At 45.3% G+C, this 25726-nt stretch overlaps 1 pseudogene; it reads left to right on the top strand.

The window, feature by feature from the left end:
- The first annotated feature begins 22259 nt into the window (after positions 1 to 22259).
- On the top strand, positions 22260 to 25290 carry LOC129084439 (synaptonemal complex protein 3-like; annotated as a pseudogene).
- The last annotated feature ends 436 nt before the right edge of the window (positions 25291 to 25726 follow it).

The raw sequence follows: 25726 nt of genomic DNA on the forward strand, positions 1-25726 counted from the left end.
TTACTGAGCAACTATTACGTGGTCTGTATTCTTCAAAGCTCTGGGTTTACAGCTGGACAGACAAGGTGTCTGCATTCTTGGAGCTCAGAACTGTGGCAAGCAGGGGTGAGCAGGCCAACAAAGTCTGAGTGTTTGTGTTAATATAGCATGTTTCCTAACACCCCCCCGGCCCCAATTTAAATTTGGTTCTTCACTTATAGCCTCTTCCCCGTCCTCCACACTCACACAGAATGGGAACTCAACTTCCTTTCTCAATTTCCACTAAAAGTATAACCCAAAGGTCTCACTATGTACAGAAAACTTTACTGAGGACCCTGGGAGATAGAGGGAGTTATACAATGAGAAGGCAAATGTTTGATTTTCAATTAATAAGCCATAAATGTTCTTTCAGATCTTAGCCCAACAAGTTGTTTGGCCGCCATCTTTCCCTCACGTTCTGTATTTCTGCTGCTTTGGTGGCAGACGAGGTTCTAGGCAGTTCCAGTTGTCACTGGCATTTCCTCTCTCTTGGCCACACTTATAATCACTTGTACAAAGTTTGTTATTCTTGCTTCATTGTAAGCTCCTTGGAGCACGTACTCAGTGCCTTGCCCATAATGCAGTTTGAAAATAGTTATTTAGTGAATAAACAAACAGATGAATGAAACCTGCTTCAGATCATTGCAAATAAATTGCTTTACCCACACTTTTGAGAAAAAAGAGGATAAGTTACATTTTCTCAAAGCGATACCTCATGGAATTCTGAATTACAAGATGCAATCTAAACATGTGAGTTTGCCCTTTGTCCTTTTGTCTCCCCTGCACAAAAGGATGAACAGCAGGAGCTTTGGCTTTGGTTGCTGTTGATTTCAACCTTGGCCCTGGCACTGTGCACCCTTGGGTGAGGCGTTCATCTCTTCTCCGCCTTGATTCCCTTGCCTGCACAACGGGCACTTGAGGGAGCCACACTTAGTGGACCGGTTAAGCATAGAGTCTAGAACTGGATTTTGGAATTCAAATCCCGAATTAGTGGTTTTACCACTTATAAGCAGTGCCACCTTGCACAAGTAACTTATTCTCATCAACCTCATCTTCAAAGTAGAGATAATAATAATATTTACCTCATAGGGCTGCTGGGAGGATTGAGCCAGGGGCTACATCTAAGGGACTTGAACAGGGTCTGGCCCACAGGAAGCTCTGTATAAGGTTAGCACATGTTATCACCTGCCTGGGAGAGAAGATGGAGTAAGATAATACAGGTGAGGTGCTTGCTTAATACAGTTCCTCGGGTGGTCTAGCTGTTCAATACCTGTTGGCAGTCATCGTTACTGCATATTTTATCCACTTAAACGCACATTCTTTTCTTTCTATCGTCTCTGGAAATGGGATGCGTCTGTCAGTCACTTTTGGGATGGAGGCATTCACAGTGTGGTTTTTATTGCTTGAACTTTAATTTTTGCTGAGTGAGGCCAGCAGCTTAGAATTGCCCATGGGAGACAGTAGCCGGGGGTCGGGGGGAGCACAGCATCGTCCCGGTCATTATCCCTCTGCTCCAGATGGCACAGAGGGTGACATTGTGGGAAAAACCATGATTGTACATGACCCTGAATCGAACAGTGATTCAGAGGACATGGATTCTGAATGTGTCCAAGTTGTAGGATTACCTGGAGCAATTTGCTCCATTGGTAGTTCCTTCTTCGTGCCTGCACGAGATTGCTATATAGTAAAAGCTCATCCTACTCAATCTAAGGAGGCTTTTAATAATGATAAAGTATATGTTTGAAACAATAAAGATCCGTTGTGCTGTCACTTAGTAGGCAGCATTTTTTTCGTCCTCAGAGGTATGTAAAATAATGGCGCATTTTACAATCACTGGCGTCTTAGGTGGGTGCATTACGGCCCCCGTCCATCGGTGTGGTCTGAGCAGCCAGCCCACTGCAGTATTAATTCCATAGTATCATCTGCTGTGGGATGAGATTCCGAGGTGGGAGGATGAGAAGTAGATGCTGAGGTCCCCTCCTGTGGACTGGGGCGTTGCCAGGGCAGCCCAGGGCCCCCTGCATTCTCCCCTAAACATCCTGCTGCCAAGCTGACCTGTTCTGGGTTTTGTTGGGTTGCCTGGTCTTGGCTCACTGCCAGCTTTCAGGCAAGTCAGTTCGCTTCACCTGAGCAAGTTGTGACTGCCCGGGCTAAGCCTGTCTCGTGACTTACAAGGGACAGGTCTGGGTCGGGCAGGCAAATAGGTCTGATAAGGAGGATGGGGCAATTTCTGGCCTACATCACCTTGTAGGGAATCTGAGCTTTCCCTCCAGGGCTCAGGGCAGGGGCAAGGGAAAGAAGGGTGGGGACTTGTATCCAGTGAAAGTGACGGGCCTCTCTGAATAGCAGAGAGGCAGGGAGAGGGACGGGATCTCAGAAGTAGGCTTCTCTTCTTGCTTCCCTGTTCCCAGGGCTTATAAGAAACCATTCGGTGACCCCTGCCTCCCACCCTCTTGCATGAAATTCTCTAGGCTTTCCTGTTGGGTTTCTAGAGGGTTCTGTGGGGAGAAGAAATTTTATCTGTCAAGAAGAGTAGGTGATGATCACGTAGTTTGATGATATTGGGTACAGGTGGTGGCATGTGGCGCCAGGGAGGGAAGGGCCCAGGATGGGGAAAGAGGATGTATGAGGCGGCTGACTGTAGCCAATGCCCACACTGCATGTGGGAGAGGAGCATGAGCACCCACTCCTTTCTGAAAAACCATTCCTAGCGTGTGAGTGCATATGTTTGTGTTTTTAGTCCCAAGTCCAAGTTCCCTGGCTAATTAATGGTATTTGGAATACACCATGCGCTGTGAATTCACCTCCCAGGGAAGAAATAGTTGATTTGGTTTGGCCATTTGTAATTGGAAAACAATTTCAAAAAAAAAAAAAGAAAGAAAGAAAGGGAAGACAAAAAGAAAGAAACAAAGAGGAAAGGCAATCCTGTAGAGATAATTCCTTTCTGTGTTCTGTCTGTAGGCTATTGCTACATTGCTACGATTTAAGGGTTCCTTGATTGGGTTTTTGATTGATTGACCCTGTGAGCAAATGATTGCCTAAGATGAGTCTGGTGCCGTGCTAAGAATAAGTGGCACATAGTAATAAAACAGAGGGTCCCTATCTTTAAGGAACTTCCATGGTAGTAAATAAGCAAATTCTTACAAAATGAAACACTTGCTTGAGTCACTTGATCTTTACAGCCTCCCTTTGAAGTAGGTATTATTATCTATTTTACAGATAATGAAACTGAGGCTCCAAGAGGGTAAAGAAACAAGCATAGATAGAGGACTATGGGAGTTCAAAGGGATAGAAATGGTTTCCATTTGGGAGTGGCCTGGAAAAGCTCTGGAGGCGATGGAGGCAGAGCTGGCCCATAGCAAGTGGAGAGCAGGAACAGCCAGCTCCAGGCCTTGGGGCACAGCCAGGGCAATGGTGAGGGGAGGCCGAGCTGCTTGGAGAGCAGCCAGTGAGGCTGTTGGCTAAGTCTGAGCCCCTGGGACCATCCAATGGGGGAAGTCCAATTCCATGAAAACAGGTCAACATCCCAGGCAGATAAGGAGCAGTCATTGCAAAGCTGCATCACAGGGAGTTGCTCAACTCCAGTGGGATAAGCAGCTGTGTTTGGAGGGGTAGCTCAGTGCTGGGCAAGACTCCTCTGCCTGCCCCCTATCTCCTCTGAGCAAATCAGCTCAGCCACATGGGTCCCAGCCTATGGAAACCAAGGCAGACCCTATAGGAAGCCAACCCTAGGTAGAGGCTTTAGCAGGGGCCGTGGCCTCTATTGTTCATTTATTCACTCCACAAATACTTACTGAGTACCTACTATGTCCCAGAGGCTCTGTAAGAAATAATTAGAACCCCATCTCCACAATAAAAAATTCAGTCTAGTGAAGGGATGGACCAGAAAACAGTTGATCACCATAATCAATAATGAACACTTGCCATATGCCAGGCATTGCTTTAAGTGGCTTGCATATAGTAACTCTTAGAATCTTCACAACAGGTGGTTTATATTATTATTCTTATTTTATGGAGGGAGAGATGGGGGCAAATAAAGATTGACTTGCTCAAGGTCACAGAGCTAGAAAGAGGCAGAGCCAAGATTTAAACCCAGGCCACCTGGCCTGAGAGCCCAGGCCTGTAACCAGTATGACATACCACCTCTGGTTTATACAATGAAATCACTTGTTTGTTCCTTTCAGGATGACCAGACAGGATGCTACAAGAGCACAAAGAAGGGCTTCCTGATCGGTCGGTGGGAGAAGGAAGAAGGACTTCCTGGAAGAAATGTATGTAGGGGCCTGAAGGATGAGCAGTGGTGACCCATCCGCTGAGGAGAGGACGGAAGAAAGTTCTGGGCAGTGGAACAGACCCAGAAAGAGAAGCTGGGCCGTTGGAAGGACTATGAGGAACCCATTAAGGCTAGAGGGGCGGTGGGGGAAGACTCCAAGGTGGACTGGGAGACAGACAGGGGCATGGTTTGAGAAGTGCTGGAAGTCTCTTCCTCTGGCCTGGTCTTACCTTGGGTTCCCAAGACTCCAGTGCCTGTAAACATATCAGTCATACATGGGCCCACTCAGAGGGTCAATTGCCTTTGTGTAAATAAACAAATCCTTGCATAAATCTTGCACATGGAGTAACCAAGCTTCCTACTGAGGCTGTTCCTTCAGGGTGACCTGGGAAACTAGGGATGCGGTGACTTCGCCTTTCCAAACTTGGGTTTCATCATCTCTAAAATGAAGTTTTGTAATAATCCTGGCTAAGGTAGAGCCTAATAGGATGTTTGTGGGGGACCCAGACTCTGGATTTTCAACAGATTTCCAGATGAGGGGACTTTCACTAAACAAATGTAGGATTTTACAGCAAAGGCTTTCAAACAGGGTTTTCAAAGGTCTTCATATATATTAATAAAAACAACCTGATGATTTCTATTAGTCACCATCTTCTCCCAGGAACAGTGCCCAGGTGTTATCTAAGTGTAGCACGCCTTAGAACGTAGAGTTCAAAATTGGATGTCAACCATGATGATTGAATGGCTAGGGTGGGTGATTCTGATGGTGAGACTGAATCAATAAAACACCACGTGTCTCTCATCTGACATGGTCAGCCTCTCCAGACACCGCCAGTTCCTTCCTTTGAGGCCTATCCTTTGGGTCACCAAATCATTCTGAGTAACCATCAAGGGCTAGTGCACATCACAGTATGTTTTCAGACATTGATAAGAATAAGCATTCCTGCTTGCTTGAGCAAAATGCAATGGCTTGAGGCCTCGGGGGCCTTCCTGGGAAGACCAGGTGGACTGACCTGTATTGGTTCTATTGAGCAGTCATAAGAGAAATTAAACTTCGCGTCACGCTTAGGAAAATGAAGTTATGGGAACATATGGACATTGTATGTATATCTATATTCTTGAAAAATATTGCCTCTTGTTTCATACAGTAGGTTATTCCATAAATGTGCATATCCATGTAGGTACATATACAAAACCTCAAAAGAATTTTTCATGTTCTTATAATATAGATTTAAGTGTAGAAGCTAAGAATGCAGTTCTTAGTAATAAACATCACAAAACAATATGTGGTTTTCTGAAAAACAGAAAAGGCCTATCTAAACTCCCCCAAACCCTTTTATTCCAGGATTTTTTTTTGTACCCATTTGAAAGGATGACTTATTAACTATGAAATCTTCTCTGATTATTTTTTGGCAGGAGTCCTCTACTTCTTCCTAAATAGTTTTGAAATGTTTATTGCTTGACTCAGATGATAAATAATGAAGATAGGAAAAAAAAAAAAAAAGAAATGATCATAGATAATTGCATTTTGTAACCCTCTGAAAGAGTTCTTGAAACACTTAATATGTGATCCATTTCAAACCAAAGATACATTCAAAGTTGGGAATTAATCTCAGTACCCTGCTCAATTTATCAGACACTTGATCTTTTAAATGTTATTTTAGACAATTTCCTAAATTTCGTAATTTCTTAAAAGATGTTAAACCCAAATGAACAGAACATACTGTCATGGATAGCCCAGAGACATTCTCAAGACATAACACCGTTTCCTGCCTGTTGCGCCTCTGCTCTGCAGAGCAATGCTTTGAAAAATCGTCAGCTTTTTCTCAGATGCATGGATTCATAACATTGAGAGCTTTAGGGAGTTCCTTCATTTCTTTGCTCACAAATCAAAACTTATTACTGCTGAATCTCAAACCTCGGGGTAACCATGTGTGTATGAAATGTTTAGCTGTCTTTTCATCAGCATTGCTGCAAATCCACTTAATTTTCTGCTCCTGTTAGCAACGCGATGATAGGCCTGGCCAAGAATTTTATTCAGATCAACTCCAGGCTGCAAATCCCTGTTTGCAGCCATGTGCAAATTGATTCCAGTGTTTCCTTCAACCTGGATGAGCCATAACAGCCCTTCTTTGTTCATGCTGGGCCTTGAGGTCTTCTTGGATCTCTTTTGCACAGTTGACAAATGTTCCTTCATTGTGCTGTGAATTGGTTCATCACGTATTATTGACTAATCCAAGGAAACAGTGATCTCATTCTTAAGGCCCTGAAACATTTCATTCTTCATTGTTCTTTTAGAGATTTCATTAAAAAAATGTATACTTTTGATAGAGATCAACTAGTAAACTTAGTCCAGGTGAGTTCTATAAGGGCAAGGACTTTCTCTCTCTCTCTCTCTCTCTCTCTCTCTCTGTCTCTCTGGCTAGACAATGTGTGGTCCATAGTAGGTACTTACTAAACAAACATCTGTGGGATGATCAAGTGAAGTTTTCCTTTTCTTTTATGGTTTACTCTGATTTCAGACATACTCCTAAATACAGTTTTTTTTTTTTCCAGATACATAGATTCATGTTTAAAACCAGGGGTTAGCAGAATTTTTCTGTAAAGGGCCAGAAAGTAAATATATTAGGCTTTGTGGGACAGAAAGGCTCAGTCACAAGGACTCACCTCTGTCATTAGAGCACAAAGGCAACTAGGAACAATATGTGAATGAATTGGTATAGTTGTATGACAATAAAACTTTATTTACAAAAACAGGTGGAGGGCCAGATTTAACCTATGGATCATGGTTTGTTTTCATCTACTAATTTTTACAAACCCATTCTCTTCACTTCAACTTATTTTGATTGAGCAAGTGATACTTTCCCCACGATGGTTTCACCACAAATCAATACCAAGTCTGTAACTGCAATGTTATGTCTTTCACATTTTCTGAAACTTTTCATTCCCCCCGCCCCACCCCAATAGAAATAGATGGCTCCCTTTTCCCACTGCTAAATTTTCCTGGCAGCACAATCAATCTGAACAATAGAATGCTATTGAACTCCAGTCTTCAAAAATCTGTTTTCCAGAATCTTTGCACTTTGTAACTCATCCCGTACTTTCTGTACTTTGAAGGCACATTTTGGTTGATTCAGTGCAGCTGCTTCTTATGTTATACATTTTAAATCATGTGTAGGATCTCAACTTGAGAGAGCACTGTATCTTGCCTCCACACTGGTCCCAGATGCCCCCTGCTGCGTTATCTGTGGAGATGAAATTTGCTGTCATTCAAAACTCCCGTTACCTGCCCTACCATTTGACTCGCAAATTTTGTGAAGAACGATTACACAGGCTTTCAAATAATTACAGGCACTGAGGAAGAAACAAGAATTCATCACACTTAAAATATCAAGGGTCTATACAGAATAAGTTTGTTAATTTAAAAAAATTTTGCTTAGCAATGCAGAGTGCTGGAAGGAATGAAGAAGAAGTGGCAAGGGGCAGGGCAACACCTAGACCTGCTGAAATGTCATCACCAGTTGACTTGCGTCAATACACTTTTCGATTTTATTTGCTCTGGTGATGAAAAATTAGATTAATGCCATCACAGATCATATAAAAATGTAATGTATGTTTCATAATTCAGAACTAATTCCGTATAACAACGAAAACAACAACAACAACAAATAGTTACATTTATTGAGGAGTTACTATATGCCAGTACCTGTGCTAGTCTCCTTGCATGGATTATCTCATTCAATTCCCACTAAAGACTGACTAGTAGGCACTTTTGCCGTCCCCAGTTAGCTGTGGTTTAGAGACATTATGTTGTACCTTGTCTAAGGTCACAGAGTTAGCATGTGTGGAACTGGTATGTGTGTTTCTGAGGGGTACAATTTCTCTTCCTTTGAAAAATGTGGTTGGGGGAGAGGGGAGGGTGAAGAATAGGAAACCTTTGACTCTAAATTGACTCTCCCCTACATTCTCTACCCTAGTTATACTCTGAATCTGCTCCCCCTATAGAGACTAAAAAACCAGGAGAGAAAATTCCAGCATGGTTGTGGGGGTGAAGGATTGGTGGGGGCAGCAGTGGAGAGAAAAGACCATCAGTTATACCCAGGGAAGACTAGCCAGCTTCATGGGAAGGGGATGCAAATGGAAAGACACTGGAAGAGTTGTTGGGAATGTTTCAGGTTCATCCAGACTTGGGCAAGCTGAAAGATGTAGAAAGGTGGCTTATTTGGGCCTTAGCGATCAAGTACCCTCTTGTATTCTGGGAATGTGGTAATGCCTTCAGTGGGAAAAGAATGCCGAGAGATGTTCTAACAGTGTATTAGTTGGGATTCTCTGGAAAAACAGAACCAATAGGGCATCTATAGGTAAAACAAAGAGATTTATTATGAGGGATTGGCTCTGGTGATAATGGAGACTGAGAAGTCCCACAATCTGTTATCTGCAGGCCTTTATACCCAGTAAAGCTGGTGTAATTCTGGCCCACATGCAATGTCCCGAGAACCAGAGAAGCCAATAGTGTCCGTCCTGGTCTGAGTCTGAAGGCTTAAGATCCAGGAGTGCTGATGTTCAAGGGCAGGAGAAGACGGGTGTCCCAGCTCAAGCAGAGGAAACAAATTCACTTTTCCTCTGCCTTTTTCTTCTATTCGGGTCCTCAGCAGATTGGATGATGCTCATCTGTATTTGTGAGGATGGTCTTTATTCATTCTACAGAGCCAAATGCTAAGCTGAAAAACACAGACACATCCAGAACAATATTTTACCAGCTCTGTGGGCATCCCCTAGCCCAGGCAAGTAGACACAAAGTTAACCATCATGAAGAGCAAGATGTTGATGAGGCCTGCTGCTTCAGAGGGAATCTTGCATGTATGTAATTTTTCCAAGGTTGGTATTAGTCTATACCAACCTCCACTTCATGACTGCTGTGCTAGGCACCCTACAACCACACTGCATCACAACTATGGGTCCTACTTTGCAGATGAGAAGCACAGCACTCAGAGAAGTACAGTGATTTGCCCAAAGTTGCACAGCTACAAAGTGGCAGAATCATGATATGAAGACAATGCAGGAGAAATCCTGCTGGTTCACAAAGATGCGTCTTGTTCAATTCTTTACTGACCGGTGACTGGCCAGGGTGTGGCTGGCCTTGGCTTAGGGACTGAAGTGAAGGGAGTGGGAGCTAATGACCTTTGTTTTATTGGCACCAGGTTTAACAAGCCTTAGTTTCACTACCGATAATTAACAGAAATAACTGCTTAGGCCTGTGGATTGTTAAAAAGCACTTTGACATCTGTCATTATGTTTAATCCAGGAAAGCCTGTGATGTGGTTTTATTTATTGCTCCCACTTCATAGATGAAGAAGCTGAGGCTGGAGTTCCTTCCAGGTCCATGTTTCTGTGAGTTAAGACATCCAAACCAGGCCCAAACAAGAGAACAAATATAACAAGTATGGTAAGAGCAGTAACCAGCAGCTGATTGCTTGGGCTGAATCTTATTCTACCACTTCCCAGCTGCATGACGGGGGGAGAGGTCAAGGCAGAAAGCAGAATTTGGGGAGAGGGGAGAGGGTTATCTAGGCAGAGGAAAAAAGGGCCTACCTGAAATAGGGTAGGGGCAGTGGGAGCCATTAGTGAAGAACAATGGCCTTGGAATAATTTATTTGCACTTGATTTTGCCTCTTCTCAACTGGGAACCTCAGATACCTAAAATGGGGCCACTGAAACCCACCTCACAGAGTTGTGGGCGAGAGTGTCAAAGGAAAGAAGTTGCTCAGGCTGGGGCTCAGCCTGGTGCTCAGCCTGAGGGCCACATCCCACCATGTGAAGGCATTAGCGCTGTAGTGTTTGAAACGGGGGAAGCCTGAAGAAGCTGGCCGGGGTGACTTTGGAAGCCGTCGGAGTCTGGGGACGAGGAGGGTCTCAGGGACAGCTCTTGAGGAGGGGTGATGAGACCCAAACGACCTTTCAGGAGTCCCGCTCGGGCTGGAACTGCTGGGCCTGGGACCCTCCATCCGGCTGTACACTGTGACCAAGGCCGTGTTCCTGGAGGCCACGCACACTGGGGTCCCTTTCCTTTCCTCTCCTTCCTGCAGGCAGCTTTGTGGGCTTTTAGTCACTCTTGGCAGGATGGGCTACATCATTTGTGGGGCCTGATGTAAGATGAAAACAAACAGAAGACCTCCTGTCAAAAATTAAGAATTTCTAGTTGGTGACAGTAGAAGGTTGAACCAAGGTGGGGAGAGGTGGTTTTTCTGAGCACGGGACCATGTGTAGCTTCCCAGGTCACACAGTCATGAAGCCGGCCCTGACTCTTGGCCATGCCTGGCTCTGGACACCTGAATAAACTCTGAAAGCTTCAATCAGCTGCCCAGGTATTCTGGACCACACACCAAGCATATAGGCATTGAGGAACATTCACTGTTTAATGTATTTTCTCTTAACCATTTATTAGATGCATTGGGAGGCATTGGCAAGACCAATACCTTGAGGAAGCCAATGTCTAGAGTGACAAACATATCATATGTATACAGACTGCAATTAATAAATTAATTACTTCATTCATTGAGGCAACATACAATTCTTACTACCTACCATGTGCCAGACACTGTGCTGGGCACCAGAGTTGTAGAAATGAATCAAATGCTCTTAATAGCACAGCATCTGAGACGACTCTGTTGGGGCTAGAGTCCTGATTCACCTGCTGTATGTCATCAGGCAAATTACTTAACTTCTCTGGGCCTCAGGCTCCTATCTATAAAATGAAGATAATAATAGTACTTTCCTCATAGGGTTGTTGTGAGGATTAAATGAGTTAATCCTCACATTAAATGAGCTAATGGGAGAGGATTTTTAGAACAGTGCCTGACACATCCAGTGTGCTACGTAAGTTACTATTTCCCCAAGGAATAAAAGTCTGGTGGCAGAGAATCACACACATACATGCACACAAAAGGCGCACAGTAATTCACCTACTTAATAAGGAGTCATCACGTCTGCCCTGTCCCAGGCTTGTTGCGTGGCATGGGGGGATATAAGGAAAATACAGGCTGTGGCCTCTTCCCTGCAGTCCTGTGGGTATGTGACAGCGGAGCAGGACCCTGTCATGACAAAACCACCGTTTCAGAATGTGTTATCACTTCTCTATTCTGTGCTGTGTACAATGGTGTCAGGAGGGCAGATGTGCAGTGCAGGAGTTTATAAGTGGCTTGTGGAGTGCGAAGCCAGGTGCCACCCACAGGCAGGGGAGGCGGACCGGGGTCAGGGGAGTGTGGAATAGTTTCCCCTCTGCATCAGGGACCTCGCTGACATGTGGAGCAGATGCAGCCTTTGGGCTCTGGCAGCGTGAATGGCAAGACAGAGCAAAGCCGAGCCCATATTTGGCCAGGGAGAAGTTCACTTCACTACACACCCTCTGAGTCACCCTCCCAGCCCAGCAGCCCGGGGCTGAGCTCACAGGCCCTCTGACTCAGGCAGTGTGGGGTGTCCTCATCGGGGCCAGGGAGGAGGCCGTGCTGTGCCTCTGGCCTCCATCCCTCCGTTGGTCTCTACCTGCCTGCATCGGCCTCTGCTCTCCCTGCTGCAAGCGTGTCGGCTTGCCCTTTCCACAGAGGACTGCCTCCCGCCCCTCTCCAGGTGCAGATTCTCCAAGACCTGACTCCTCCATGTAAAATTGCTCCCCAGCCTCCCTTTGCAAAGCGAGCTAGAAGGTGCTGTGATTTGGGATGGATGGGCCGCCTGTTGGGGGAGGCAGTGCTGTGCGGCGGGACACGGCCGAGATCTGGGTGCTCGTGCCTCCCTGTGGGACTTTTGGCGACTCACTGCCCCTCTGGGCCGCCCTGCTGAAAGCGTCCGTGAGACAGGAGCCGTGGAGGCCAGCCAGCTCATCAGGGAAGAACGTGCTAACGAGGCCCTGTCTTCTGGCCCCTTGCCTCCCAATGGGTGGTCCCTAGAAATGCAGCCTCCACACCACCTTACAGCCTGTTAGAAATGCAGACTCCCAGGCCCCTCCCGACCCACAGAATTAGAGACTGCATTTTAACAAGATCGACTGATGATTCATGTGCATGCTGAAGTTTTGAGAAATGTGCAAACTTGGCTGCGTGTTGGTATGTGAGGAGTTTTGAAACATTCTGCTGTCTGAGTCTCACTCCCGGGGATTCGGGTTCTCTCGGGCTGAGGTGTGCTGGGGGCACCTTCAAAGCTCCCCACGTGATTCTAAGATGCAGGAGCACTACTCTGGTGCATCAGGATGAGGCTGTGAAGCCCAGTCCCACACTCAAATGGGTGCACACAGCGTCCAGTCAAGTGTAGAAAGGAGCCCAGCAGGGTGAGGTCAGTGCCCGTGACACCTGGTGCGTGTGGTGGGGACTGTAGAGGACTAAGGAGGGCCGTTGCCAGGACGACAGGACCCAGTGGCTATTGAGCTGCAACCTGTTCCTGTGGCCAGAGAGCTAAAGCCCTTATTACATCATAATATTATGTAATATATAAAAATATTATATATGAATATACCAGAATATATATTCATATATAATATTACATAATATATAAAATATAACATTCTTGTGAGTGTCTGTTGTTCTCAAAAGGTAGCCCTCAACTGGATATACTTTCATTAAAAAAAGGCCCTTTGCAAATAGTTAGTGGTGATTTTGCTGCAGAATCTTTCCTTCCACCCCGCCCCCCAAAAAACTTCATTTGAAAAATCACATAGAGTCAAGCACTTTACATAGGAGCCAACTGACAAAAATAATGTGTGTCAGTTATGTGTTGTTGTGTGACAAACCGCCAACCATCCTAAAACGACGTGGCCTGAACAACAGCTGCCTCTTGAGCTCCTGGTTCTGCCGGATGTTTCTCGGGTCTCGGTTGCGCTTGGATGATCTTGGCTGCGGGGGCGCCCCGGTCTGCGGTTGGGTCAGCTGGGCTGTTTTCTCTCAGAGGGCCTCCTTCATGTGCCCAGGGGCTGGCTGGCCGGCTGGCCTGCCGGCCGTGGTGGGAGTGGACCGCCTGTCTCGTATCGTTCAGCAGGCTGGCCTGGACTTCTCCAGTGTGTGCATGCTTCCGAAGCCCCTGATTCAGTCCTGTTTTCTACTTCTCCACTGATCAAAACAAGTCCCAGGGCCCAGTCCAGAGATAGAGTTATGAGAGGACTACCAGAGGGTGTGGAGTCAAGGGGAGGTGAACAAATTGGGGCAATAACTGAAGTCATTCTACTGCATCATTTTTAATTAAGAAAAGATCAAGTTATATAGCTGGTGACTCTATTTTCTTCATCGGAAAAATGGAGACAAATTCTAAAAAATACCCCTGAATTGACTGATGGGACCAATAAACAATTAACATGTTTACTTTTTTTTATTGTACTTTTGAACTTTATTGCTTTTTCCTGATTTTTTAAGGCATCAAGCTCCTCGTAAAATTTCTGTTAGAAGTGTGATTGAAGAGGGGAGAATCCTTCATAATCCTGCCATTCCAGGGACAACACCTATTAACAGTTCGGTATATATCTTTTTGACTTCTTTTTCCACATGTGTGCTAGCAAATGCTACACACAATTTTCTTTGTCAAGAACTAATTCATTTGGTAGTTTTTTACTGGATGCGACCTAGGTACCAAGGGGTACATATTGGTGAACAAAACGGCATAGTCCCTGCTAAAATGGGATAATATCATAAGGATAAAAGCAATTTGTCCCCCCACCTCTACACTTAATACATCTTAAATATCAGCCGACTGGGAGTATAAATATCATTTATTGAATGATCATTTTGTCACAGGTAACTTGGATAAAAGCACATTATTTCATTCTGACACTCACTGGTATCCTAGAAACAATGTACTTTCGTTATTTGCCTTTTATGGGGAGGACAGGAGGCAGAGAGAAGTTAAGGAACAAAACGTAACTAGGAAACGGGGCAGCCAGAGGCTGAGGCAGGTCTAACAACTAGCTCCAAAGGCCACACTCCTGACCACTTTGCCCAAGTGACTCTTGATTCGTATAGAGCTACCTCTTCCTCTTTGGTGGTTGTGCAGTGTCCCATTGAGAGAGCACTTCTAAGGCTTAAGTATTCAAAGTGCGCGTTTGCTGTGGTTAAAACAACCCACCTCTCGACACTGTCCCCTCGGCTGGGTGTGTTTTGGTCTTTGTGCTCGAAATGCACTTCCCCTTCCTTCTTTGTAGATGACTTCTACTCATCCGGAAAGACTCCGTGGCCCTACCATCTATGTAGGTGCCATCCTTCATGGGCTCACGGTTTTCAGGGCTTTTCTCAGTCAGGACTCTGGTTTCTCCCTGGCAATTATTTGGCTGATTTTCCCACTTGGGGTAAGATAAACTCTCACATAATGTAAATGGAATGAAATCATAAATGAACTTTGTATCCTTGCATGTTTTCTATTAAAGTCAAGTAATAGAGCTAATTTACAGGTGAACAAACCTATAAATTAATTTTTATTGTGGACATAACATATGAACATAGTAAAAATTCAAAAGTGAAGGGTGTACCAATGAAAAAATATTTTTTCCCATTTTAGAGCCTTAATTCTACTTCCCAGAGGTAGTTACCTTCTGCAGTTTTTATGTCATTACTGTAATATTCCACATATATAATCCGTACATGTATGGTCTCTTAAAAATCTCACAAATGGCAGCATACTGTAACATTGCTCTGTACCTTAACTTTCACCCTGAATTTATTGTGGCTGTGTTTCCATATCAACAAAACTGCTCTACTTTTTAAACAGAGCCCCAGAGTATTCAATTGTAGAAATCGTACCATATTTAGTTTAATCAACCTTTATAAATGCGCTTTTTATTTGTTTGTAACTTTTTTTTGTTGATTTTTACTATTACCATGTTTGCTACGGTGAACATTCTCGTATGGTCATTTTTACTTTTATGTTTATCTAGGATACATTCCTATAAGTGGAATAGTTAAACAAATTTTAAATTTATTTTTAATTTTAAAAAATAACCTCCTGCATAGGTGGTAGAGGAAGGAATTGCACGGAGGGACAGCACGGAGGGCCAGCACGGAGCTCCATTCCTGAATGTGCCACTTCACCTTTGCAGAGGACATGTGGCCTTTCAGCTGCCCAGTGTCTGAATCCCTTTCAAATTTTAAGGGTCTTGTGGTGCCTTGTGGGAGTCAGGTTCTGCTCCAAAATAAGAGGGGGCTGATATTCCCTCTCTGCCCCTTGGAGATGCTGCTCTTGGAGTGTAGAATCTGAGGGTTGTGGAATAAAGACACGGGGAGAGTGGCGGTTACTCTCAGGGAGATGGGACTCTGAGAAGATGCTTCTCCAGCCACCCAGAACCCCTGTGACTCCCCTGAACCTCCTAGTGTCCGGCCTTTGTTTTGGCCTCTGCCTGGAATGGTGGGCTCGCCTTGCCATCCAGGGGAGCTCCTACCATCTTTCTTGGCTTATCGTAACTATCACCTGCTCCATGAAGCCTTCCTGTACTTCCACCCAGAACCATTCGTTCCTACCTTCATGCATTCAACACACAGATTTGCGGTTTTAACAGCTGCCTTATTCTCAGTATTATTTGAGATGCCTTGGGATTAGGCATTTGTTCTGTGAGATGTATGGTGCTGCTACACAGCACTGTGTGATTAAAAGCCCGGGTGCCAAAGATAGATGACCAGGTTCGAATCCCAGCTTTATCACTGGCTCCGGGACAAAGCAGAACTGCTGGGCAGAGAGGGCTGGGGCCTGGGTCCCACCCACTTGGCCTTCCTTTCTCTGAGCAGTGGCTCTTGGCAGGTCGCTGTGGAACCCTGGGGGTTCTGGGAAATACAGTTTGCAAACTGCTGGTCTACTTCACCCCTTTGCTTGTACACACGAGGAATGTGTGGCCTGTTGAGGATTGGTGACCTACCCACAGTCACACAACAAAGGCCCAGCTGCACCATAAAATCTGGGCCTCTTCACGTCCAGGAGAGTAATTACTCCAGTGCGTGGTGAATTTCCCTAGGGCAAAATGGGGAAGGGTCTAAATTATCCTTCAGTGAACCGAGCAGAATTCAGGCCCTCATTCATTTGTGCATTCGCTGGTCACTTGCGCTGAACAGTCCCTGTACTCTGAGCTCTGCGGTTGGGGACCTGACTCATTGCTACCAAGAACTTGGGCACCCGGCCTGAAGAAAGGCAGGGGAGAGGCCTGCGCCATTCCCCATTCAGAGTCTTGGCAGAACAAAGTGGGGTATAAAAAACATACAGGATAAATCCGTCACACAAATTCAAGGGCATGTTGCCACAAAGCTATTTTTAAGCTTCAGTTTAGGAATTTTATGAGCTCTAAAGTGACTGGGATTTCAGGCATGTCCTTAATTAGTTATCCCGTATGCAGGGCAGTTCTGAGAATTTGTGCCAGACCTGGATAGACGCAAGGGGCTGAGGCTGTTAGCACTGGCAGGAAGGGAAGGGGGCAGGTACAGAAACAAAGGTGGGGGTGGAGAGGAAGCTGATCCAGAGAGGGAGGCCCTCTTATCAAGGGTCCGCCATGTAGCAGGCACTGGGAGAGGCTCTATCTATACAGAGCAGTGAAGGAGAGCTGCTGTCCCCTTTAGTGATGTATACAGTCAGGGCTTCTTGCTTGGGGGCTGGAAGACCTCGCCCAGATATTCGACCCTTGACTTTGCCTTTCTGATCATGGCAAATACCAGCTTCAGGGGGGCCTGTTTTCTTTTGCTCTGCCAGTTTTACCTCAAAGCAAAAAAAGGAGGTCACCATATTCACTCATATCTGTTATGTTTCATGGACAGCTATTGAGCAAGGACCTGGCACTCAGATATGCACTGGAATGACAGAGACAGGGTCCCTGTCCTTGAGAAGGTTACTACTCAATGGGGAGATAAAATGCACCTCAATACTGTTTGTTGGAAAGGATGAAGGGGTTGGAACAAAGTATCAAGTAAGTTGTCTAGAGTTATAAATAACACTATGGGTCTGAGTGCTTTTCAATAACCTCTTTTAACATTGTTAATTTATCCCACCTTAAGGGTACTAGGTAAGGGTTAACTAGAGTCTTAGTTTCTTTACTTTGGCTGGAATTGAATCATCAGTTCAGAGTTGACTACTGGTCAGAGCCTTCGATTGGCTGTTCATGACATTCTAGGCACTTTTGAAATGTGATTAGCAGATCCAAACTATTGTAGACATGGTGCCCAAAGTGCACATGTCGGGTTGTGGATACCACACACACACACACACACACACACACACACACACACACACGCCCCGCGCACGCGCGACCTGGATTAGTAAAAAGTGAGGAAATGTATTTGTTCTTACTCAATACACGCCATTTGTTTGTTAGACAAAATCTTTCAAAACACGAAGCCCAAAGGGAACAATTATGAAAGGGGCCCTTGAGGATGAAAAGCGTGGGAATCGCTGGCATGGTCTAGTTGTCTGATGGAAAACTTAATTCTTAATATCTCTACCAAGTGATCAGCCACTGTTTGCCTTCTTCCAGTGACAGGGAACTCACTATTTTTTGAGGCAAGGTAGGAGCCTCCTCTGGGTTTAAAACCCTCAGTTTTACATGGCCCTCCCCACCCCCACCACTGTTTAGTTTCTATGATGCTCAATTTTCCTTTCAAATCCATTGATAAACAGCTGTGTGTTTTGGACTACTTATTTACATGCTTTGATTCTCAAAATAGTCATTTTTCATGACGAAGGGGGTAGAGCCTGTTGGGATGTAGTAGAAAATGCTAAAGTTCACTGCTCTCTAGTCTTTTCTCCTCTCTGGGCACATGAATAAGCCACATTTCCCAGCATGCTTTGCATCTAAGAGGTTCCATGTGATTTACTTTGCTCAGTGGAGGGTAGGTGGAAGTGATCTATGACATTTCCATGCCTGGCTCTTTATACTATAAAATATCCCGTAGCCTGATGGACCTTCCAGGCTTTCCCCCGGAAAAATTCACGGCTGCATGATTGTAGGTGGACCTGGAAGCCATCTCATGGTGGAGACACAGTGTGAAAGTCAAAAGGGTCCCCGAGTCACCCTTTCACAGCAGGGCTTCTGTACTAGAAACATCATCACTGGACTTCATGAGACTAAATGCACCTCAGGGCAGCACAGAGAAGGTGCTGAGTTACACCTGCCAGTTGAAAGGGAGGGTAGATAACAGCAGAAAGAAAAATTTCATTGTATTAAGTGACAGAGATTTGGGTTTTTTTGGTAACAGCTGTTAATTGTCCCAAGGGGTCAAAAATAACACTCATTCCCTCCTGAGGTAGGAACAAAAGAGAAGGAGAGGAAAATACCAACTTTTTAACTGATAAAGTTGGGTTGAAGGATGTGTGGCACAGGTGCGCCATCAAAGGAGCTTCATGATGCTGCCTCCTGGAGTTAGACAGACTTGTCTTCCCATCAGTGGGAACTCTGGACACTCCAGGGTTCACCGACATGGACATAACCCTACTAACAGATCCTGAAGAGATGGAACCCAGAAGGGCTTATCTCTTGCTGACTCATTGATCAGACAAATGGCTCCACCACTCATGATGAGTGAGCCTAGTGGGAAAATGAGGCAAGAAGTGTTACCTTGGATAAGGTCCCTCCACATGGAAACATGAGGCCAGGAAACCAAGGTTCCCATCAAGGTTCTTTCCAGACATCAGTGTTCATGAGTACCCATGACCGTGAGTTCCCTGATGACAGGAGCCACATCCTCCCTTCCTTGTGCCTCTCCCTATAGCACCCAGCACAATGCTAGGCACAGGACATGGTGTTGAGTTAATGCTGGCTCATTGACCGGTGATACTTCGTGAGCTGATGTGACATTTCCCCCACTGCATCACTCCAGAAGGAGCAGAAATTGCTGTGGTTTGACCCCTCACACTACCAGTCCTTGCCTAACCCAACAATTTGGGAGTGTGAAAGGCCAAGCTGATGACCCAATCCTTCCTTGGGGAGATACTCGCGCTCTCCTTCTGCCCACCAAGCCTCATTCTGGCCAAAACACTTGACTCTGCTGAGTCCCTGTCCAGCCCATTGCCCTGGGAGTCACTGGTGTGTCTGAATCCCATCACTGACAGTAAGTTCCTGAAGTCAGGGACTGTATCTTACTGAGGGTATCAGTTGAGGAGCACCTTCAGCTGAAAGGTGTCTGGGGTAAGGGGACAGGTCAGCCCCATGACATCACTGACATCCCAGGTTCCTTTGATTTGTCCCCTTTGACCATCCTAAGCTCCATGCATCCCATCCTCAAGGCTGACTCAGAGTCATGAAATGGCCTTCGTAGTCCCAGCCCTTATGCCCACATTTCAGGTAGCAGGAGAGAGGAAGGAGAAAGAAATGTAAGGTCTCCCAGCTGGCTCTACTCATCCTGTTGAGGAGTTTTCCTGGAAGCACCAGGCAACAAATGGTGCCTATGCCACATCAGCCAGTGGTTCCATTTCTCTGCAAGGGTGCCTGGGAAATGGAGGTTTTCAGCTGGTCCCATTGCTCCCATTTCCAAATTAGAATTGTGTTATTCAGGGAGGAAGTGAGGGGGGATAATGGCAGGTGACTCAGAGTCTCTGCCTCACCTGTCTCTCTGTCCCCTGGAGTACAGATCACATAGTAGGTGTATGTATGTGATTTATTCATTCATTCATTCTTTCAAAAAAATTTCACTGAGTACCTACTTAGGTCTACATGTTGGGAAGAGGAACAATACAAAAGAAATGAATGGAAGAATAATATAACATTTGATAATTTTACATGCTAAGAAGCAAAGTAATGCAGGGCAAGGGTAGTGGTGGCAGACAGCATTGGAATGGGTGGCCAAGGGTGGCCTTTTGGAGGGGACATTATTGAAGCAGAAATCTGAGTGAAGCACGGTTGTAAGGCATGCAGGGTTTGAGGGGAAGAATTCTGCGGGAAGAAGCCCTGGCGTGGGAGCATGTTTGACACATTCTAGGACAGACAGCCAAGAGGAAGGAGTACTTAGGAGCCAGACCTTGTATGACTTTGTAGACCATGAGAGGGACTTTGAAATTTCCCCCAAGAGTGAGGGGAGCAAGACTAAGCACCCCTGGAGGTTAAGCAAGAAACTGACACATTAAATTCAAATTCTCTCCTGTATCTTCTTCCTGCCACCCAATTAAGCATATGTTAAACCCTCTCATTCTACCCACCATGTATTATTTTTCTCTCTGTAGTACAGTGTGGATAATTTTATTTTAGATTTGTTTTCACTAGTTTTTCCTTCAAGTGTGTGAACATATTATTTCAGAAGTCCATTGTGTTTTTTTAATTTTAATTATTATACTTCTAGAAGTTCTACTTATTTATTTTTTCAAACAAAAAGAAGTCCCGGGTAGGGTGGGGAACAAGTGCCCCCATCACTTGAGTATGTGCGCAGACTGGATAACTGGTCCCCAGGCCTTTGGATTATGCTGACTGGCAAATTAAATCCATCACCATGGATGGATGAATAATAAGCAAAATGTGACATATGCATACAATGAAATATTACTCAGCCTTAAAAAAAGAAGGAAACTATAGCCTGCTTCAATGTGAATGAATCTTGAGAGAATTATGCTAAGTGAAATAAGTCAGATACGAAAGGACAAATACTGTAAGATTCCACTTGGCAAAGGTACCTGGAACAGGCAAGCTCATAGTGACAGAAAGGAGAGCAGAGGTTACCGGGGACTCGGGGAAGGGGTGCCTGTGAAAATAGCTTTAAACGGGTTCCGAGTCTCAGTGCAGGATGGAGAAAAAGTCCTGGGGACTGATGGCGGTCATGGTTGTGGAACAGTGAGAATGTCCGTAATACCACTGAACCGCATGTGTAAAACTGGTTTCAAAAATGGTTAAAACAAGCACACTGATATCATAAAGGTGTCAACTACGCATTTTGTCCATTGGAGGCATTATAATTTGTTACAAGCATGATGTCATCCAAAGAAAGGATGTTTTTAAACCTTAAGAAAGCAAGAAAGAATGTGTTCTCCAGGTGCATGGTGATTCTTTGAATGGGGTCGTATCAGTTTTATTAAAAAAAGCTAAATAATCAAACACATCATTTTAATTTCTTTTCTGTTCCTTAGTGGATTGTGGGGTCAGGGTCCCTAAAGCCGAGGGATGGCTAGATGTCCCCCTTGTCGGGGAGAGTCAGGAGGACTCAAGGAACATACAGGAGAACTGAATTTAAGCCTCTTCAAACATATTTGCTCAGGGGGATGCACGGATGGATGTTTGACAGGTGGACTACAACTAGGGTGACCACAACCAGGGTGACCGCATGAGACTGTGCCATTGTCCTCAACGCTGCTCTGGTTCGGATGCTAAACGGTAATGTCACCTGGCTGCTGCCTCCTGGGCAGGAGGAGCACCTGGGCAGGGGCTGCCACGCCAGGGGAATGTGTTCAGTGAGATCCTGTGTGTGTGAGGGGCCTTCCTAAGACGTGGCAGGTAGCAGGCTCTTGACCAATGACAATTATTTTTATCCAGCCCACCTGGAAAAAGGGCTGGCTTTCTAGTCTTCAGATATTGGATTGAATCCCTGTTTACTAGGGCTTTGACCTTTGGCAAGCTACTTAAATACTCTGAGCCCTAGGTTCTTATCTGTAGAGTCAATGAAACCTTTCTTACAGGTTGTTTGGAAGCAGAAGTAAAATATAACAGTATTGACTAATGTGTGTAAAGTAGTTAGCTTGGAGCCAGGCACACAGCAAGTGCTCAAAAATTAATGCCCCTCCCTCCCTCCCTTCCTCCCTCCCTTCGTGCCTATTGTCCTGCCTTTCTGCATTCTGCAGATACATATTTAGCCTCCTGATTCCAATCTTTTAGATGCCTCCCCAGGCTCAGCTTGGGGAACCTTCCAGATTGTCCAGAAGAGATGTGGCTTATTTGAGTACTGTCTTGGTCCATTTGGGCTGCTATAAGAACATACCACAGACTGGGCAGCTTATAAATGATAGGAATTTATTTCTTAAAGTTCTGGAGGCTGGAAAGTCCAAGATCATGGTGCTGGCAGATTTGGTGAGGTGGCTGGCTATTGAGGGCTCTTCTCTTCCTGGTTCAAGGACAGCACCTTCTTGTTTTGTCCTCATGTGGTAGAAGGGATTAGGCATCTCTCTGCAGCCTCTTTTATAAGGGCACTAATCCCTTTCATGAGTGCTCCATCCTCGTGACCTAACCACTTCTCAAATGCCCTCCTCCTAATAATATTATCTCTGGGAATTAGGACCCCAACACGTGAATTTTGGGGGAACAGACATTCAGATCACAGCATGGACATTCTGCACTAAAACTATAGGCTTCCTTCTAAGAGGTTAAGAATGAGGGTGAGGAAGGAGAGGAGTGGCTACCAGGACACAGAAAACACAAACTTCTATCCTCAAGGGGCTTAGAGCTTCCCTGGGTTCAAACACCTGCTCACACTTGAAAGAGTCCAAGAACATTTTCAAGTGGCATTCTCACGGAGGATAACTGACCTCTTCGTCCCTAATTTATCCCTATTTTTCTGTGAACTTCTAAACGTGACCATCCAGTTTGGCCCCCAGGTGAGGACAGGGACACTGGCTCTCTTCCGGGAGCCGTGCACAAGCTGGGATGTCTCTCAGGGCTCTTAGTGACTCTCAGCTACTTTTTGGGCCTCTGCACATGTCTTTTGGTCGGCTCATAAAGAGGCTGCAAGTTCATGAGTTGAGCAGAGATATTGAGTGAGAGCTTGGTTGAAACCAGAAAATGATCTTTTGAACTGACATTTGAAAGGAAGGCAGGTTGGGGTTGGTGAAGAGGGTGGGAATGGAGCCCGATTGGAACCCCCTACATCCGGCTCACTCTTCCTGCCCAGTCTTGGCTGAACAGGGCTTACCTTCAAAGCCTGGCTCATGGTTCGCCTCTCCTGAATCCTTCAGGGATTGCCCAGACAGGACGTGTCACTCCTTTCTCCGGGCTCCCGGAACCCGTACACGTTGCGGCATCTGTCATGTTGTGTTGTAATTATTTGTGGGCTCCAGACGGAGAAGTCCCTGAGGGCAGAGGCCTTGTCGTTGTACCTCTTGCCCCAGCTCCTGACTCGAGGGACTCAGGACACGCTGAGTGACTGAGAACCACGGGTCAGCCTCTGTGGCACTGGCAGTGGTCAGGAGGGTCCTGAGGAATGAGGGGCTGGCTGAGTACCAGGGGCACTGAATGTCACGCTCCAGGGCTGCGATCTGCTTGGCAATACCTCCATTCCACATTTCCCAGAGATTGTTCTCGTAATACACGGGCAGCATGCCCAAGCCAGGCTGTGACTAGTTCCTAAAACAAGTTAAAGCTTTCCTTTTGGGACAATTCCATCAGCGGGACAGATGAGTGAGCATGCTCCCCTGGCCACTGTGGCTTTCGCGATCTGACTGTTGGGCCATGTCTCACGCGGTTCCTCACAGCCCTTAGCAGCAGCCTTAAGCGCTCGGCTGGGCTCCTGGCTAGTGAGGAGATAAGCTCTGTCTTCCCAGGCCTTGGGTGGAAGAGAGCTGCATCCACACCCCCACCCACAGCTGCCTGTGCATGGCTGGGATGGAAACTGGCTCCTCATCCAACAGATCTCAGTGCAGATTGGAAAGTGCTTGTTGGAGGAGGGAGTTGTGTCATTGTTGGTAGGTGGAAGGCAGCCAGCCTGTAAATGAGACTACAGTCTTCCCATCATCCTTGCTTTCCACTCTGATGGAAGGCAGTGCTGCTTTCCAGTGCTGGCTGCAAAGAACCTGGGCACTCTCTGCCCTGGATGGACCGAGTTTCATCAGACGAGGGTCATGAAAGCAGACTGTAGGGTGGCCAGACAGTAGAAGGTATGACGACTCATGAAGAATTCACAGTCCAAGGCAGTCCCTATCTTCGAGACGGTGCATATGGACCCTCGATGTCCTATTCAACACCCCTGAGGTGTGAGCATGATTTCTGGTGTGTGTGTTTGTAAATTAGTCTCAACCTGAGTCATCCCAACAATCCCCACCCTACCCATGATCCATAGGGAGTCTGAGATTTGAACCTTGGGAGTCCTTTCTGCTCAATCCTTTGACTTGGGAACACGCAAGGGTCTCCCTGTGACATGTATATCTCAAAGGGAGGGCACACTGGAAATGGAAGGACTCATTTAGCTGAAATGCAGAATAGAAGAGGGTGCAAAGAGCACAGGGTCAGGGGTCAGCTCCACTGATACCCACCCAGTTCTGTGAGCTTGGGATAATCATGCCATTTTATTTTGTTTTGCTTTTAAAATTCATTTAAGACTTAGAGGAGCATCGTGTCTACCTCGGTCAGGAAACATCTAAACAGAGGAAAACATACCAGGAATTCTGTGAAAAATCAAAGGTGGATCAGGTTGTAAGAGTCTATAACGTTGGGGAAGGAGATAAAAAAGATCTGAGTGGTTCAGAGGAGGATTTCATAGAGGCAAAGACTCTAGGAATTGATAAGCTTGGGAAGACAAGGACTTCTGCAGGAATTGTTGAAGATAAGGGAGGTGGAGTGCAGAATATGCTGGAAAAATTTGGAGCTGAAGTTAACAACACTCTTCTCTCAGAGAGGAAAAGATGAGCCATGTACACTGAGGCTTCCTTCAAAACCAGTAACCAGAACATTGAACATATTTGGAAAACCCAACAAGATCAAAGGCAGAAGCTTAACCAAGAATATTCTCAGCAGTTTCTGACTTTCTTTCAGCAGTGGGAGGTAGATGTGCAGAGAGCTGAGGAACAAGAAGAAAAACTAGCTATTTTGTTTTGACAGCAGCAAAACGTTTTCCAAGAATCTAGTTCGTCAGAGTCAGAAACTAAAGACTACTGAATAGCTATATGGGCAGTTCACAAATAACGTGGGGGGCTTGGAGAAGGATCAGGATACTCTACTTACGGGTGTGCAAAATGAACTTAAAAAAAGAAATGACTATGTTGCAAAAAAAATTACGATGGACGCTCAGGGACAAGAGGTGGCAAATGTTCAGCAGTCTCTTCAATGCAGTTATTCTGATGACTCTTTGAAGGAAGAAATTGAGCCTAAGTAATATGATACAATTATACCATTAGCTAAGAGGCATGTCTTTAGAGTGGTTTTAAATATTCTCGTTTAAAATATTATATCATGTTAATCATTAGCTTAAGTGCAAGCCTCCTTCTTCTGTTAACCTCCAAATAAAATCTAAACAGTTAAGTGAGTAGCAGAGATTCCTAAATTGTAGGTACCAAACTTTCTGCTTTTTAATAGTAATAGTGAATTTTTTTTTAAATACTTGTCAACTAACTGAACAATAAAGATAATTTAATTAAAAAACCAAAGATTAAAGTAGTATTTAAAGACGGGTAATGAACTATTTTACGTGCTTCACAAATATTAATTCCTTTAACCTCTATAATGTTCTATGGTGTAGGTATAACTTTTAAACTCATTTTGTGGATGAGGAAAGTTAAGGACAGAAATGTTAAGTCACATCCTGAGGTCAC

This window comes from Pteronotus mesoamericanus, unplaced genomic scaffold (genome assembly GCF_021234165.1).
Source record: "Pteronotus mesoamericanus isolate MK-2021 breed Mesoamerican mustached bat unplaced genomic scaffold, CSHL_Meso_final scaffold_174, whole genome shotgun sequence".
Taxonomy (NCBI): domain Eukaryota; kingdom Metazoa; phylum Chordata; class Mammalia; order Chiroptera; family Mormoopidae; genus Pteronotus; species Pteronotus mesoamericanus.